Genomic DNA, 12838 nt, shown 5'->3' on the forward strand with positions numbered 1-12838 from the left:
TGTGTGTGTGTGTGTGTGTGTGTGTGTGTGTGTGTGGTGCGTGTGGTGTGTGTGTGTGTGTGTGTGTGTGTGTGTGTGTGTGTGTGTGTGTGTGTGTGTGTGTTTGTGTGTGTGTGTGTATGCATGTGTGTGCATGTGTGTGTGTGTGCTTTCAGTGACAGAACAGAGCAACTTGAGTTTTATTTCAGGCACCAAAATTCAAACAGTTTATCAATAACCAGGCTACATTACTCTGAGGGGTGAATAGGTTCATAGATTCATACTAGGCTATCTGCCCTAGGGCATTTATAAGCCTAGCCAGAGTGTGTTTGGCTTTCGCCACCCATTTTAAATTAATTTTGCTATGCCCTTTTTTGAGGTTAGTATACTGTGCCTCTGTCTAACAGTGACACATAAGTGATACCCGGGATAAACCTACGATCTCCCATCCACTCATCAAGATTCCTCTTGAAGAGAGTCACTGAGGGACTGTACCTAACCTGGACAGGGATTTTATTCCAGAGTGAAGGGAGCCTCTGGGTTATGAATCTGTCCCTTCAGCATGTCCTATTTATTTCAGTGCTGAGGTTCAAGTCTCGGCGTGTAGCTCGATGGGATTTGGATTTTCTGAGGTGCAGCATGTCCATTAATTCTGGGTTGGACATGGCTTTATACGTCAGGCACAGATCGCCTCTGAGCAGGCGGCATGCCACTGAGTAGAGCTGGAGTTTCTTTAACCGGGCAGCATATGGCATCTGTTTGAGCCTTTTGATCCTCTTGGTGAGGTACCTTTGTGGTCTTTCCTGTTGCTGCAGGTGTCTGGTAAGGTACATCCCAAAAGGGGCATTGTACTCAATTATGGGCCTGATGAGGGATGAGTAAAGAGGCACGATGACCTCCCCTGATCTAGATGTGAATCCCTTCATGATTAGGTGGGCTATATAAAATGTTCTTCTAACCACTTTGGCCATGTGGTCGTCAAATGAGAGATTGCTATCAACTTGGGTCCCCAGGTCCCTAATTACTTCTTCTGTACTTAATGGATTACCACCTATGTGGTAATTTGTGGGCACTTTGTTTTTGCCAAAGGGGATGACTATACACTTTTTGGAGTTTAGCTTGAGGCCATGGCTCTGGCACCAGTTGTCTATTTCTATGAGGCCCTTTTGGAGGATGCTTGTGTCGGCTGGAGAGTCGATTATGGTGCCCAGTTTGCAGTCATCTGCAAACTTGGTCAGCCACAGTCCTTCCGTGTTAGCCTGTACCTCGAAATATATACCGAACAAGAGAGGTCCCAGGACTGAGCCTTGTGGGATGCCACTTGTAACTGGTTTGGAGTCTGACATGGCTCCAGCAATTCTAACCATGTGTGTTCTGTCCTTGAGCTAGTTTGCAACCCATCTCGTGACATAGGGGTTTATATTTAAGCTGGTGAGCTTATCTATAATGCCTAAGTGGGGTATTGTATCAAAGGCTTTTGCGAGGTCCAGGTAGGCTGTGTGGACCACCTTCCCCTCGTCAATGGCCTTGGTGACTGTTTCAAAGAAATCGACCAGGTTTAAGAGGCAGGATCTGCCCTTAACAAAGCCAAACTGGGTAGGATCCAGTGTCTGTAGGTCCCCAATATCTTTATTTATGAGGTCCATGATGATCCTTTCCAAAGCTTTGCAGACCAAGCTAGTCAGGGTTATGGGGCGATAGTTTCCAGGATCTGTTGAGGTACCACCTTTGTGGAGAGGGACCACTGTTGCTGTACGCCACTCTTTGGGTACATATCCTGTAGTAAGGCTGCACTCTTACATAAACTCCTCTCCTCCCTCCCTGTCAACCTAGCTCCTTGAAAATCCCCCCCCCCCCGGGGTCCAACTATCTCAATATCCATGCAAAATGATCCACCTAATCTGCAAAGAACCAGCAGCTACTTGTTTATATGTTAAAAACAAAACTGAACACTCAGCGACTGAAAAGAAACTGAAAATGACCACACAGCCAAATAAATTTTAGCGCTTTCTTCCACTCTTTATTTTTATCGTGAACTTCTTCAGAAAACCAGGAAGCCTCCCAACCTCCTGGTTTTATACTCACAAACAGGAAATGATGTTGCTTAGCTTTTACAATGATAATCAACATTTAAATATATATATACTGTTCAATACATGTCCAAAAGAAGTATCATGATATTTTATGTAAAACATTACTATATGAAAATAAAAATATGTGTGTATATATATATATATTCATATACACTCCGTATGAAATGTAACATTATTCTGCAAATTTAAAAATATTTGAACACTATCTGGTGTACAAAAATGAATTACTATGATGATTGAATAAAATCATTAATTGTACAATTTAAAAATATTATTGAACTAAGTGTAATTGAAAAGGTATACATAATGGTGTGTTGGATTTCTGCTTATCTCTCTATATTCCCCCCACCCTACCCCCCACACACTCCCGCACACACAAAAAAATGAACAAGTACACAACCACACACTCATGTGTGTGTCCACACTTTTCCAAACATACCCCTAAATGTACATTTTGTGTGTGCGGGAGTGTGCGTGGGGGGTGGGGTGGGGGGAATATAGAGAGATAAGCAGAAATCCAGCACACCATTATGTATACCTTTTCAATTACACTTAGTTCAATAATATTTTTAAATTGTACAATTAATGATTTTATTCAATCATCATAGTAATTCATTTTTGTACACCAGATAGTGTTCAAATATTTTTAAATTTGCAGAATAATGTTACATTTCATATGGAGTGTATATGAATATATATATATATATACACATATTTTTATTTTTATATAGTAATGTTTTACATAAAATATCATGATACTTCTTTTGGACATGTATTGAACAGTATATATATATTTAAATGTTGATTATCATTGTAAAAGCTAAGCAACATCATTTCCTGTTTGTGAGTATAAAACCAGGAGGTTGGGAGGCTTCCTGGTTTTCTAAAGAAGTTCACGATAAAAATAAAGAGTGGAAGAAAGCGTTAAAATTTATTTGGCTGTGTGGTCATTTTCAGTTTCTTTTCAGTCGCTGAGTGTTGAGTTTTGTTTTTAAGTTATTTTCGGTTTGACCGAAGCTGTTCAAGTTCGTTTTGTTTATATGTTAACTTACAATGTTCATCTGACTTAAATGACTTTCTGCAAATTATCAGTTTTACCTACCTGTAAATATGAGCTAGTTGCTTTTATTCAAATGTTAAACCACTACATCCTATTACATAATGTATTTACACATTTCTGAATTTTTAAACGGTTTCTGTACACATCTTTGCTTTACACTTTGTAACATGTAATTTGTAATTTGTAATAATCTGCAACTAGATTATGCTGGAGCTTGTATCCCTCGGCCTTCATTGAAAATGGGCTCTTTATGGTGCAGTGTACTTCCCAATCATCAAACTTAAATAAATAAAATAAATATTGCTTTTCTTTCTTGCCAAGGGCTTGCTGGATTTTTGAAACTTGAGTTGTTTCTTGCCCAAGTGTCTCAAAAGCCTTTGGATTCTCTAAGAAACAAACTCCTCTTTATGTTATAACTAGAGGATAACTTTTTTGCCACAGAAAATGTAGAAAGAATATGTAGTGGTTGGAATATCATGGTTACACACCAAAATCAGACAAAAAACAAACCAGTAAGGTGCTTCTGTACCAAAAGACCTGACCATAAAACAAACCAGTAACATGCTTCAGTAGCAAGAGACCTGACCATAAATCAAACAAGTAACGTTAATTCATTAGCAAGAGACCTGACTTCTAAACAAACCAATAATGTGCTTCTGTAGCAACAGACCTGACCGTAATGTCCTTCTGTAGCAAAAGACCTGACCATAAAACAAACAAGTAACGTGCTTCTGTAGCAAAAGACCTACCATAAAACAAACCAGTAACGTGCATCAGTAGGAAGAGACCTGACCATAAAACAAACCAGTAACATGCTTATGTACCAAGAGACCTACCATAAAACAAACCAGTAACGTGCATCAGTAGGAAGAGACCTGACCGCAAAACAAGTAACGTGCTTCTGTAGCAAAAGACCTACCATAAAACAAAGCAGTAACGTGTTTCAGTAGGAAGAGACCTGAGCATAAAACAAACCAGTAACATGCATCTGTAGGAAGAGTCCAGACCGTAAAACAAACCAGTAAACTGTTTCTGTAGAGAGAGACCTGACCATAAAACAAACCAATAAGATGCTTCTGTAGGAAGAGACCTGATTGTAAAACAAACCAGTAACGTGCTTCTGTAGGAAGGAACCTGACCGTAAAACAAACCAGTAACATGCTTCTACAGCAAGAGACCTGACTGTAAAAAAAACAGTAGTGTGCTTCTGTAAGAAGAGACCTGACCGTTAAACAAACTAGTAGCATGCTTCAGTAGCAACAGACCTGACTGTAAAACAAACCAGTGAAGTGCTTCTCTAGGAAGAGAACTCATCATATAACAAACCAGTAACGTACTTCTGTAGCAAAAGACCTGACTGTAAAACAAACCAGTAATATGCTTCTGTAGGAAGAGACCTGACCATAAAACAAACCAGTAACGTGCTTCTGTAGGAAGAGACCTGACCATAAAACAAACCAGTAACGTGCTTCTGTAGCAAGAGACCTGACCATAAAACAAACCAGTAATGTGCTCCTGTAGGAAGAGACCTGACAGTAAAACAAATAAGTAACGTGCTTCTGCAGGAAGAGACTTGACCATTAAAAAAACCCAGTGACATGCTTCTATAGTAAGAGACATGACCATAAATCAAACCAGTAACATGCTTCTGTAGGAAGAGACCTGACCGTAAAACAAACCAGTAACATGCTTCTGTAGCAAGAGAACTGACCATAATACAAACCAGTAACATGCTTCTGTAGCAACAGACCTGACCGTAAAGCAAACCAGTACAATGCTTCTGCAGCAAAAGACCTGACTGTAAAACAAACCAGTAACTTTGTTCTGTAGGAAGAGACCTGACAATAAAACAAACTGGTAACGTACTTATTTAGCAAGAGACCTAACTGTAAACCAAACCAGCAACATGCTTCGGTATCAAGAGACCTGACTGTAAAACAAATCAGTAACGTGCTTCTGTACGAAGAGATCTGACCATAAAACAAACCAGTATAGTGATTCTGTAGGAACAGAACTGACCATAAAACATTCCAGTAATGTGCTTCTGTAGCAACAGACCTGATTGTAAATCAAACCAGTAACGTGCTTCTGTAGGAAGAGGCGTCATCATATAACAAACCAGTAACATGCTTCTATAGCAAGAGACATGACCATAAAGCAAACCAATAATGTGCTTCCATAGCAAGAGACCTGACAGTAAAACATACCAGTAACATGCTTCTGTAGTAAGAGACCTGACCATAAAACAAACCAGCAACGTGCTTTTGCAGGAAGACACTTGACCATATAAAAAACAGTAATGTGCTTCTGTGGGAAGAGACAACACCATAAAACAAACCAATAAAATGCTTCTATAGCAAGAGACCAGACCGTAAAACAAACCAGTAACGTGCTTCTGTAGGAAGAGACCTGACCATAAAACAAACCAGTAACGTGCTTCTGTAGCAAGAGACCTGACTGTAAAACAAACCAGTAACGTGCTTCTGTAGGAAGAGACCTGACCATAAAACAAACCAGTAACATGCTTCTGTAGGAAGAGACCTAACCATAGAAAAAAAAAAAACAGTAACGTGCATCTTTAGAAAGAGTCCTGACTGTAAAACAAACCCCTAACGTGCTTCTGTTGGAAGAGAACTGACCATAAAACAAACCAGTAATGTGTTAATGTAGCAAGAGGCCTAACAATAACACATAACAGTAATGTGCTTCTGTAGGAAGAGACCTGACTGTAAAACAAACCAGTAACGTGCTTCTGTAGGAAGAGACCTGACCATAAAACAAACCAGTAATGTGTTTCTGTAGGAGGAGACCTGACCATAAAAAAAACAGGAAACTGCTTCTGTAGCAAGAGACATGAACATAAATCAAACCAGTAACATGCTTCTGCAGCAACAGACCTGACCGTAAAACAAACCAATAACGTGCTTCTCATACCTCTCAACCTGGAAACATCAAAAATATGGACAAGGCCCATGAAAAATAGGTACAAATCTGTACGCTGATTAACATCTAATTTGAATACATAATTATGTAACCTCACCCACTCCAATGGAATTGTGGGATACCAACTCTCAAATGCAAACTGAAGAACAGACAACCAACATATAGCACCAGAGTTCCCTTGCAGCCATTCCAATGTCCCACTACCTGGCTATTTCACCACATTTACCATAAACACTGTGTGCATACCGCTTTACTTCTACAATGATTATTTTGATTTTATTTTTACATTTTATAGCACAATGCAAACACTAATAGACATCTGGTTGCTAAACAAAGCAATACTGTCACACAATGAAAATAGACTTGGCATTAAAACTTCTCTGCCCTTGAAACTCACATTCTTTGAAACAGCATTACAACCCACACCACATCCAAAGTCACTTACCATAATGTACATCAAGTACAGGGAGTGGTACTTTAACTTGCTATGCCAACTTATGTTCTCCTTTTAAACACCTGAACTTCTCAATAGACTACTCCTTTCACAACACAGTATAAATCTGTATTTTTCTGAGACACGAGAAAGCATTCTCCAACATTCATCTGCCTAATTCTGCACACAAATAATGATGAGAAATAATTACATACTCAAATAATGAGACAGCATCTGCACACAAATAATGATGAGAAATAATTACATACTCAAATAATGAGAAAGCATCTGCACACAAATAATGATGCTTAATTCTGCACACAAATAATAATTATGAGAAAGCACACACAGAAGTCTTCTTAATTCTGCACACAATAAATAATATTGAGAAAGCATTCTGCAAGCCTGTTAGTCTATTCTGCAAGGGCCATTAGCGTGATGTGTGATCACACACAAATAATGAGAAAGCAAGAAGTGAAAGATAAAATTCAAACTCATTCTGCAAGCTGAAAAAGCATCACTGTCTGCTTAATTCTGCAATCTGCATGCAAGTAATAATGAGAAAGCATTCTGCAAGCTAGGCCGCTAGCGTGATTACAAATAATAATGCTAGATTCTGCAAGGGCCGTTAATGTAATCACACACACAAATAATAAAGAGAAAGCAAGAAGTGACAGATAAAATACAAACTTATTCTACAAACTGAAAAAAACATCACTGTGCTTAAGTCTGCATACAAATGTTGGTGTGATTACATTAGTACAATAATGAGAATGGAGGAATACACCAGTGACAGATAAAATACAAACTCATTCTGCAAGACTACACCAGTGACAGGTAAAATACAAATTCATTCTGCAAGCTGAGAAAGCATCACTGTATGCATACAAAAAATAATGAGAAAGCATTCTGCAAGCCGGGCCGTTAGTGTGATTACAAATATTAATGCTTAATTCTGCAAGGGCCATTAGAATAATTAGACACACAAATAAAAATGAGAAAGTAAAAATACACTAGCGACAGATAAAATACAAACTCTGAACTCCCCTTAGTAGATTGCCCATAATGAAGCGTGATCACACACACACACACACACTCACACACACACACACACACACACACACACACACACACACACACACACACACACACACACACACACACAAAGTGGTTCCAGCTTACCTTGAGTTGTTGCTTCCTTCCATTAATCCCTGCTCATAAACTCTGTCCTGAGTAGTTCCCGTTCCACTGCTCGTAAACTCTGCCATTTCAGCTTTCTAGCTGCACACAAATTCCTCTGCTGTTCCCCCATTTCAGCTGCCTGGAATCCTGGCCGCACACAAGTTCCTCTGCTATTCCTAGTTCCCGCCGCACACAAGTTCCTCTGCTATTCCTAGTTCCCGCCGCACACAAGTTCCTCAGCTATTCCTAGTTCCCGCTGCACACAAGTTCCTCTGCTATTCCTAGTTCCCGCCGCACACAAGTTCCTCTGCTATTCCTAGTTCCCGCCGCACACAAGTTCCTCTGCTATTCCTAGTTCCCGCCAGCCGGAAATGATGATGTGAGCTCCTTGAGCTCAATTCCTACTGGCTGGTAGCCTGACGGAGCTGATGTCATTGCGCACGTGATGACATCAGCTCCGACAGCGCGGAAATTTAAAAAAAAGCAAAAAAAAATCGGAAATGAAGGGGTGCCATTCGGGAATCATGGCACCTCTTCATTTGGACCCCAGAACTTGGTAAAAACCGAGTAATTCGGAACAATTCGGAGGTCTGGTGCTTCTGTAGGAAGAGACCTGACTGTAAAACAAACCAGTAACATGTTTTTGTAGCAAGAGACCTGACCGTAAAAAAAAACAGTAATGTGCTTCTGTAGGAAGAGACCTGACTGTAAAACAAACCCCTAACGTGCTTCTGTGGGAAGAGAACTGACCATAAAACAAACCAATAACATGCTTCTGTAGCAAGAGACCTGACAGTAAAAAAAAAAAAAACAGTAAAGTGCTTCTGTAGCAAGACACATGACCGTAAAACAAACCATTAATGTGCTTCTGTAGGAAGAGACCTGACAGTTAAACATACCAGTAACATACTTATTTAGTAAGAGACCTGACTGTAAAACAAACCAGTAACGTGCTTGTGTAGGAATAGATCTAACGTAAAACAAACCAGTATAGTGCTTCAGTAGGAACAGAACTGACCATAAAACAAACCAGTAACGTGCTTCTGTAGCAACATACCTGACTGCAAAACAAACCAGTAACGTATTACTGTAGCAAGAGACCTGACCATAAAACAAACCAGTAAAGTGCTTCTGTAGGAAAAAACCTGATTGTAAAACAAACCAGTAATGTCCTTCTGTAGGAACAGACCTGACTGTAAAACAAACCGGTAAAGTGATTCTGTAAAAAGAGACCTGACTGTAAAACAAACCAGTAACATGCTTCTGTAGCAAGAGACCTGACTGTAAAACAAACCAGTAACATGCTTCTGTAGCAAGAGACCTGACCATAAAACAAACCAGTAATGTGCTTCTGTAGGAAGAGACCTGACTGTAAAACAAGTCATTCTAAGGGCATCCAGTATCTGTCTGCTTGGGATGACATGGTCAACAGACCACGATGCTTTGCCACAGACGGCCTTGCACCTGTCACCCCTTGGATTCCGGATACTGGCTAAGGCTCTTGCTGGCCCTATAGTGCCTTTTTTAGGCAAGGTTCAAATAGCAAATTCACCACCATAACAGGAACAGGCAAGCAAAAACTGAGGGTAATGCTACTCAATGCTAGAAGTCTAAATCTCAAAATGCACTCACTTGAGGCACTCCTTAAAATGGAGAACATCAATATCTGTGCAGTGACTGAGACCTGGTTCAAGGCTCCAGAGAGCACTCCTGCACTACCAGGCTATAACTCATACCACACTTTTCGGCCATGTAAACTGGATCGAAACACCAAAGGCGGAGGTGTGTCCATATTCATTAAGGATATCCACACCTCCAGGCAAGGTTATCCAAGTGCAACTAACTCTGGGAAAAACTGCAATCCAAATTGTAGCTTGCTACAGATCTCCCACCATGCCCCAGGATTCCCACTCCTCTTTTCTTGATGTACTGGAAAATATTAGGGTTCAATCAAACACCCTAATAATGGGTGACTTCAACTACCCCACCATTAACTGGGAAAACTACTCGTGTACCAACTGCTTAGCTCAACCCTTTCTGTAACTCACAAACTCCAATGCCCTGGATCAACTTATCCACACCCCCATCAGGGGCAACAATATCCTAGACCTAGTCATTTCCAACATGAGTGATCGGTGTTCCACACCTGAAGTCAACTCCTCGTTGGTCTGATCCGACCATAGGCTAATCACCCTTGATATCCACATTCCACCCCCACCCACCATTAAGGAATCCACAGTAAACATTTTCTCCAAAGCCAACTTCATGCGTCTTAAGACAGAAGTGGGGAACTTCATGACACCCATGCAGATGGGCAATACAGTTACAACTGCTGAATCCTACATAAATAGAAGGAAGAAACTGTTGCAAAAGAAAGTAAAATACCATGAGTGGAGGAGCTCCCTGGTCAGCCTCAGTAAGAAGCTGAGATCCCTTATAAGATCCTCCAAAGCTAGCTATGAAAACAAAATCACCACTAATTCCAAGGACAACCACAAAGCATTCAATAGCTATGTCAAGAATCTCAATGGCAACACCCAGATCTGCTCTGAGTTACAGCACAAAGGCAAGAACATTACAGAACCAACTGATATTGTCAACATCCTGGCAGATAGGTTCAGTGCTAACTTTACCCCCCTCTCACCCCTAAAGGGCCCATATCTATACAGGAAGAATGCAGAGTCCCTGTAATCACAACTACACAGGTAAAAGCTGCACTCTCTAAAGCCAAAAACACAGCATCCATGAGACTGTACAACATCCCAGGCTGCGTTCTACATGAACTTCAGAATGAACTGGCTCCCCACTTAAGCACCATGTTCAATAATAGCCTTGCATCAGGCTTTGTGCCCACTGAATGGTGCACAGCAACAGTTATCCCACTCCACAAAGGGGGAGCCACCACTGATCCCAGGAACTATCGACCTATTAGCCTGATGAGCCTGGTCTGCAAGGCCATGGAACATATCATCATGGAACTCATAAACAACGACATTGGTAACCTCCAAACTCTGGATCCCACCCAGTTCAGGTTTGTGAAAGGCAGATCATGCCTCCTGAACCTGATCGACTTCTTTGAGGCAGTCACCAAAGCGGTAGATGAGGGTAAGGTGGTTCACACAGCCTATCTTGACCTCGCCAAGGCTTTTGACACCATCCCCCATTCTGGAATTATAGCTAAACTCACTTAACTAGGTAAAATCCCTACATCAAAAGATGGGTTGCCAACTGGCTCACTGACAGAACCCACACTATAAAAGTTGCAGACTCCAAATCTGACCTCAAAGCAGTGACAACTGGAGTACCATAGGTTTCCATCCTGGGACCTCTCCTGTTTGGTATCTACTTCACTGAAGTATAGGCAAACACAGAAGGCCACTGGCTAATGAAGTTCGCAGATGACTGCAAACTAGAAGGAGCCATAGTCAAGTCCCCAAATGATGTGTACATCCTACAGAAGGGCCTCACTGAGACAGATGACTGGTGTCAGAGCCATGGCCTCAAGCTCAATGCCAAAAAGTGCAGTGTCATCTCCTTTGGTAAAAACTCTGTACCCAGAAACTACCACATAGGCAGCAATCTACTTAACACCGGATGCGTGATAAGAGACCTTGGGACCCAGGTGGACAGTAGTCTCTCCTTTGATAGTCACATTGCCACAGTAGTCAGGAAGTCGTTCTACGTGCACACCTCATCATAAAAGGGTTCTCATCCAGGAAAAAAGAGGTCATTGTTCCCCTCTATTCGACACTCATTAGACCCATTATAGAGTGCAATGCCCCTTTTGGAATGTACCTCACAAAACATCTGCAGCAGCTGGAAAGGCCACAAAAGTGCCTCACAAAGAGGATTACTGGCCTCAAACAAATGCCCTACACTTACCGCCTCAAAAAACTCCAGCTTTACTCCATAGTATATCGCCTACTCCGAGGTAATCTCTGCCTAACATATAAAGCTATGTCAAACCCAGAGCTGTTGGACATGCTACACCTAAAGAAATCCCAATCCCTCGGAGCTACATGCTCTAGGGACCTACACCTTGTCACCACAATAAGCAGAACATGCTGGAGGGATAGATTCCTGTCCCAGACACTTCCCATACTCTGGAACAGGCAACCCATCTATGTCAAGCAAAGTTCTTCACTAGCACTCTTCAAGAAAAATCTTGATGAGTGGATGGGAAATAGGAAATACACCCCGGGGATCACTTCTGTGTCTTTGCTCGACAGTGGCACAGAAAAATAACTTTCTTGGGTGGCGTAAGCCAGGGAACCTTGTTGGCTTGGTTTACATAGGCCCTTGGGCCAATAGCCTAGTACTTACCTATGAATCTATGAACAAACCAGTAATGTGCTTCTGTAGGAACAGACCTGACTGTAAAACAAACCAGTAACATGCTTCTGTAGCAAGAGACCTGACCATCAAATAAAACAGTAACGTGCTTCTATAGCAACAGACCTGACCATAAATCAAACCAGTAAATTGCTTCTGTAGGAAGAGACCTGACAGTAAACTAAGCCAGTAAAGTGCTTCTGTAGCAAAAGACCTGACTGTAAAACAAACAAGTAATGTGCTTCTGTAGCAAGAGACCTACCATAAAACAAACCAGTAACGTGCTTCGGTAGGAAGAGACCTGATTGTAAAACAAACCAGTAACATGCTTCTGTAGCAACAGACTTGACCATAAAACAAACCAGTAAAGTGCTTCTGCAGAGAGAGACCTGACAGTAAAACAAACCAGTAATGTCCTTCTGTAGGAACAGACCTGACCGTAAAGCAAACCAGTAATGTCCTTCTGTAGGAAGAGACCTAACCGTAAAACAAACCAGTAAACTGTTTCTGTAGAGAGAGACCTGACCATAAAACAAACCAATAAGATGCTTCTGTAGGAAGAGACCTGACTGTAAAACAAACCAGTAACGTGCTTCTGTAGCAAGAGACCTGACTGGAAAGCAAACCAGTAATGTGCTTCTGTAGGAAGGGTCCTGACTGTAAAACAAACCAGTAACATGCTTTTATAGCACGAGACCTGAGTGTAAAAGAAACCAGTAACGTGCTTCTGTAGCAAAAAACCCGACTGTAAATAAAACAGTAATGTGCTTCTGTAAGAAGAGACCTGACTGTAAAACAAACAAGTAACAAACTAAG

The sequence above is a fragment of the Protopterus annectens genome, chromosome 8.part0 (genome assembly GCF_019279795.1).
Source record: "Protopterus annectens isolate FY-2018-M chromosome 8.part0, PAN1.0, whole genome shotgun sequence".
In the NCBI taxonomy this organism is placed as follows: domain Eukaryota; kingdom Metazoa; phylum Chordata; order Ceratodontiformes; family Protopteridae; genus Protopterus; species Protopterus annectens.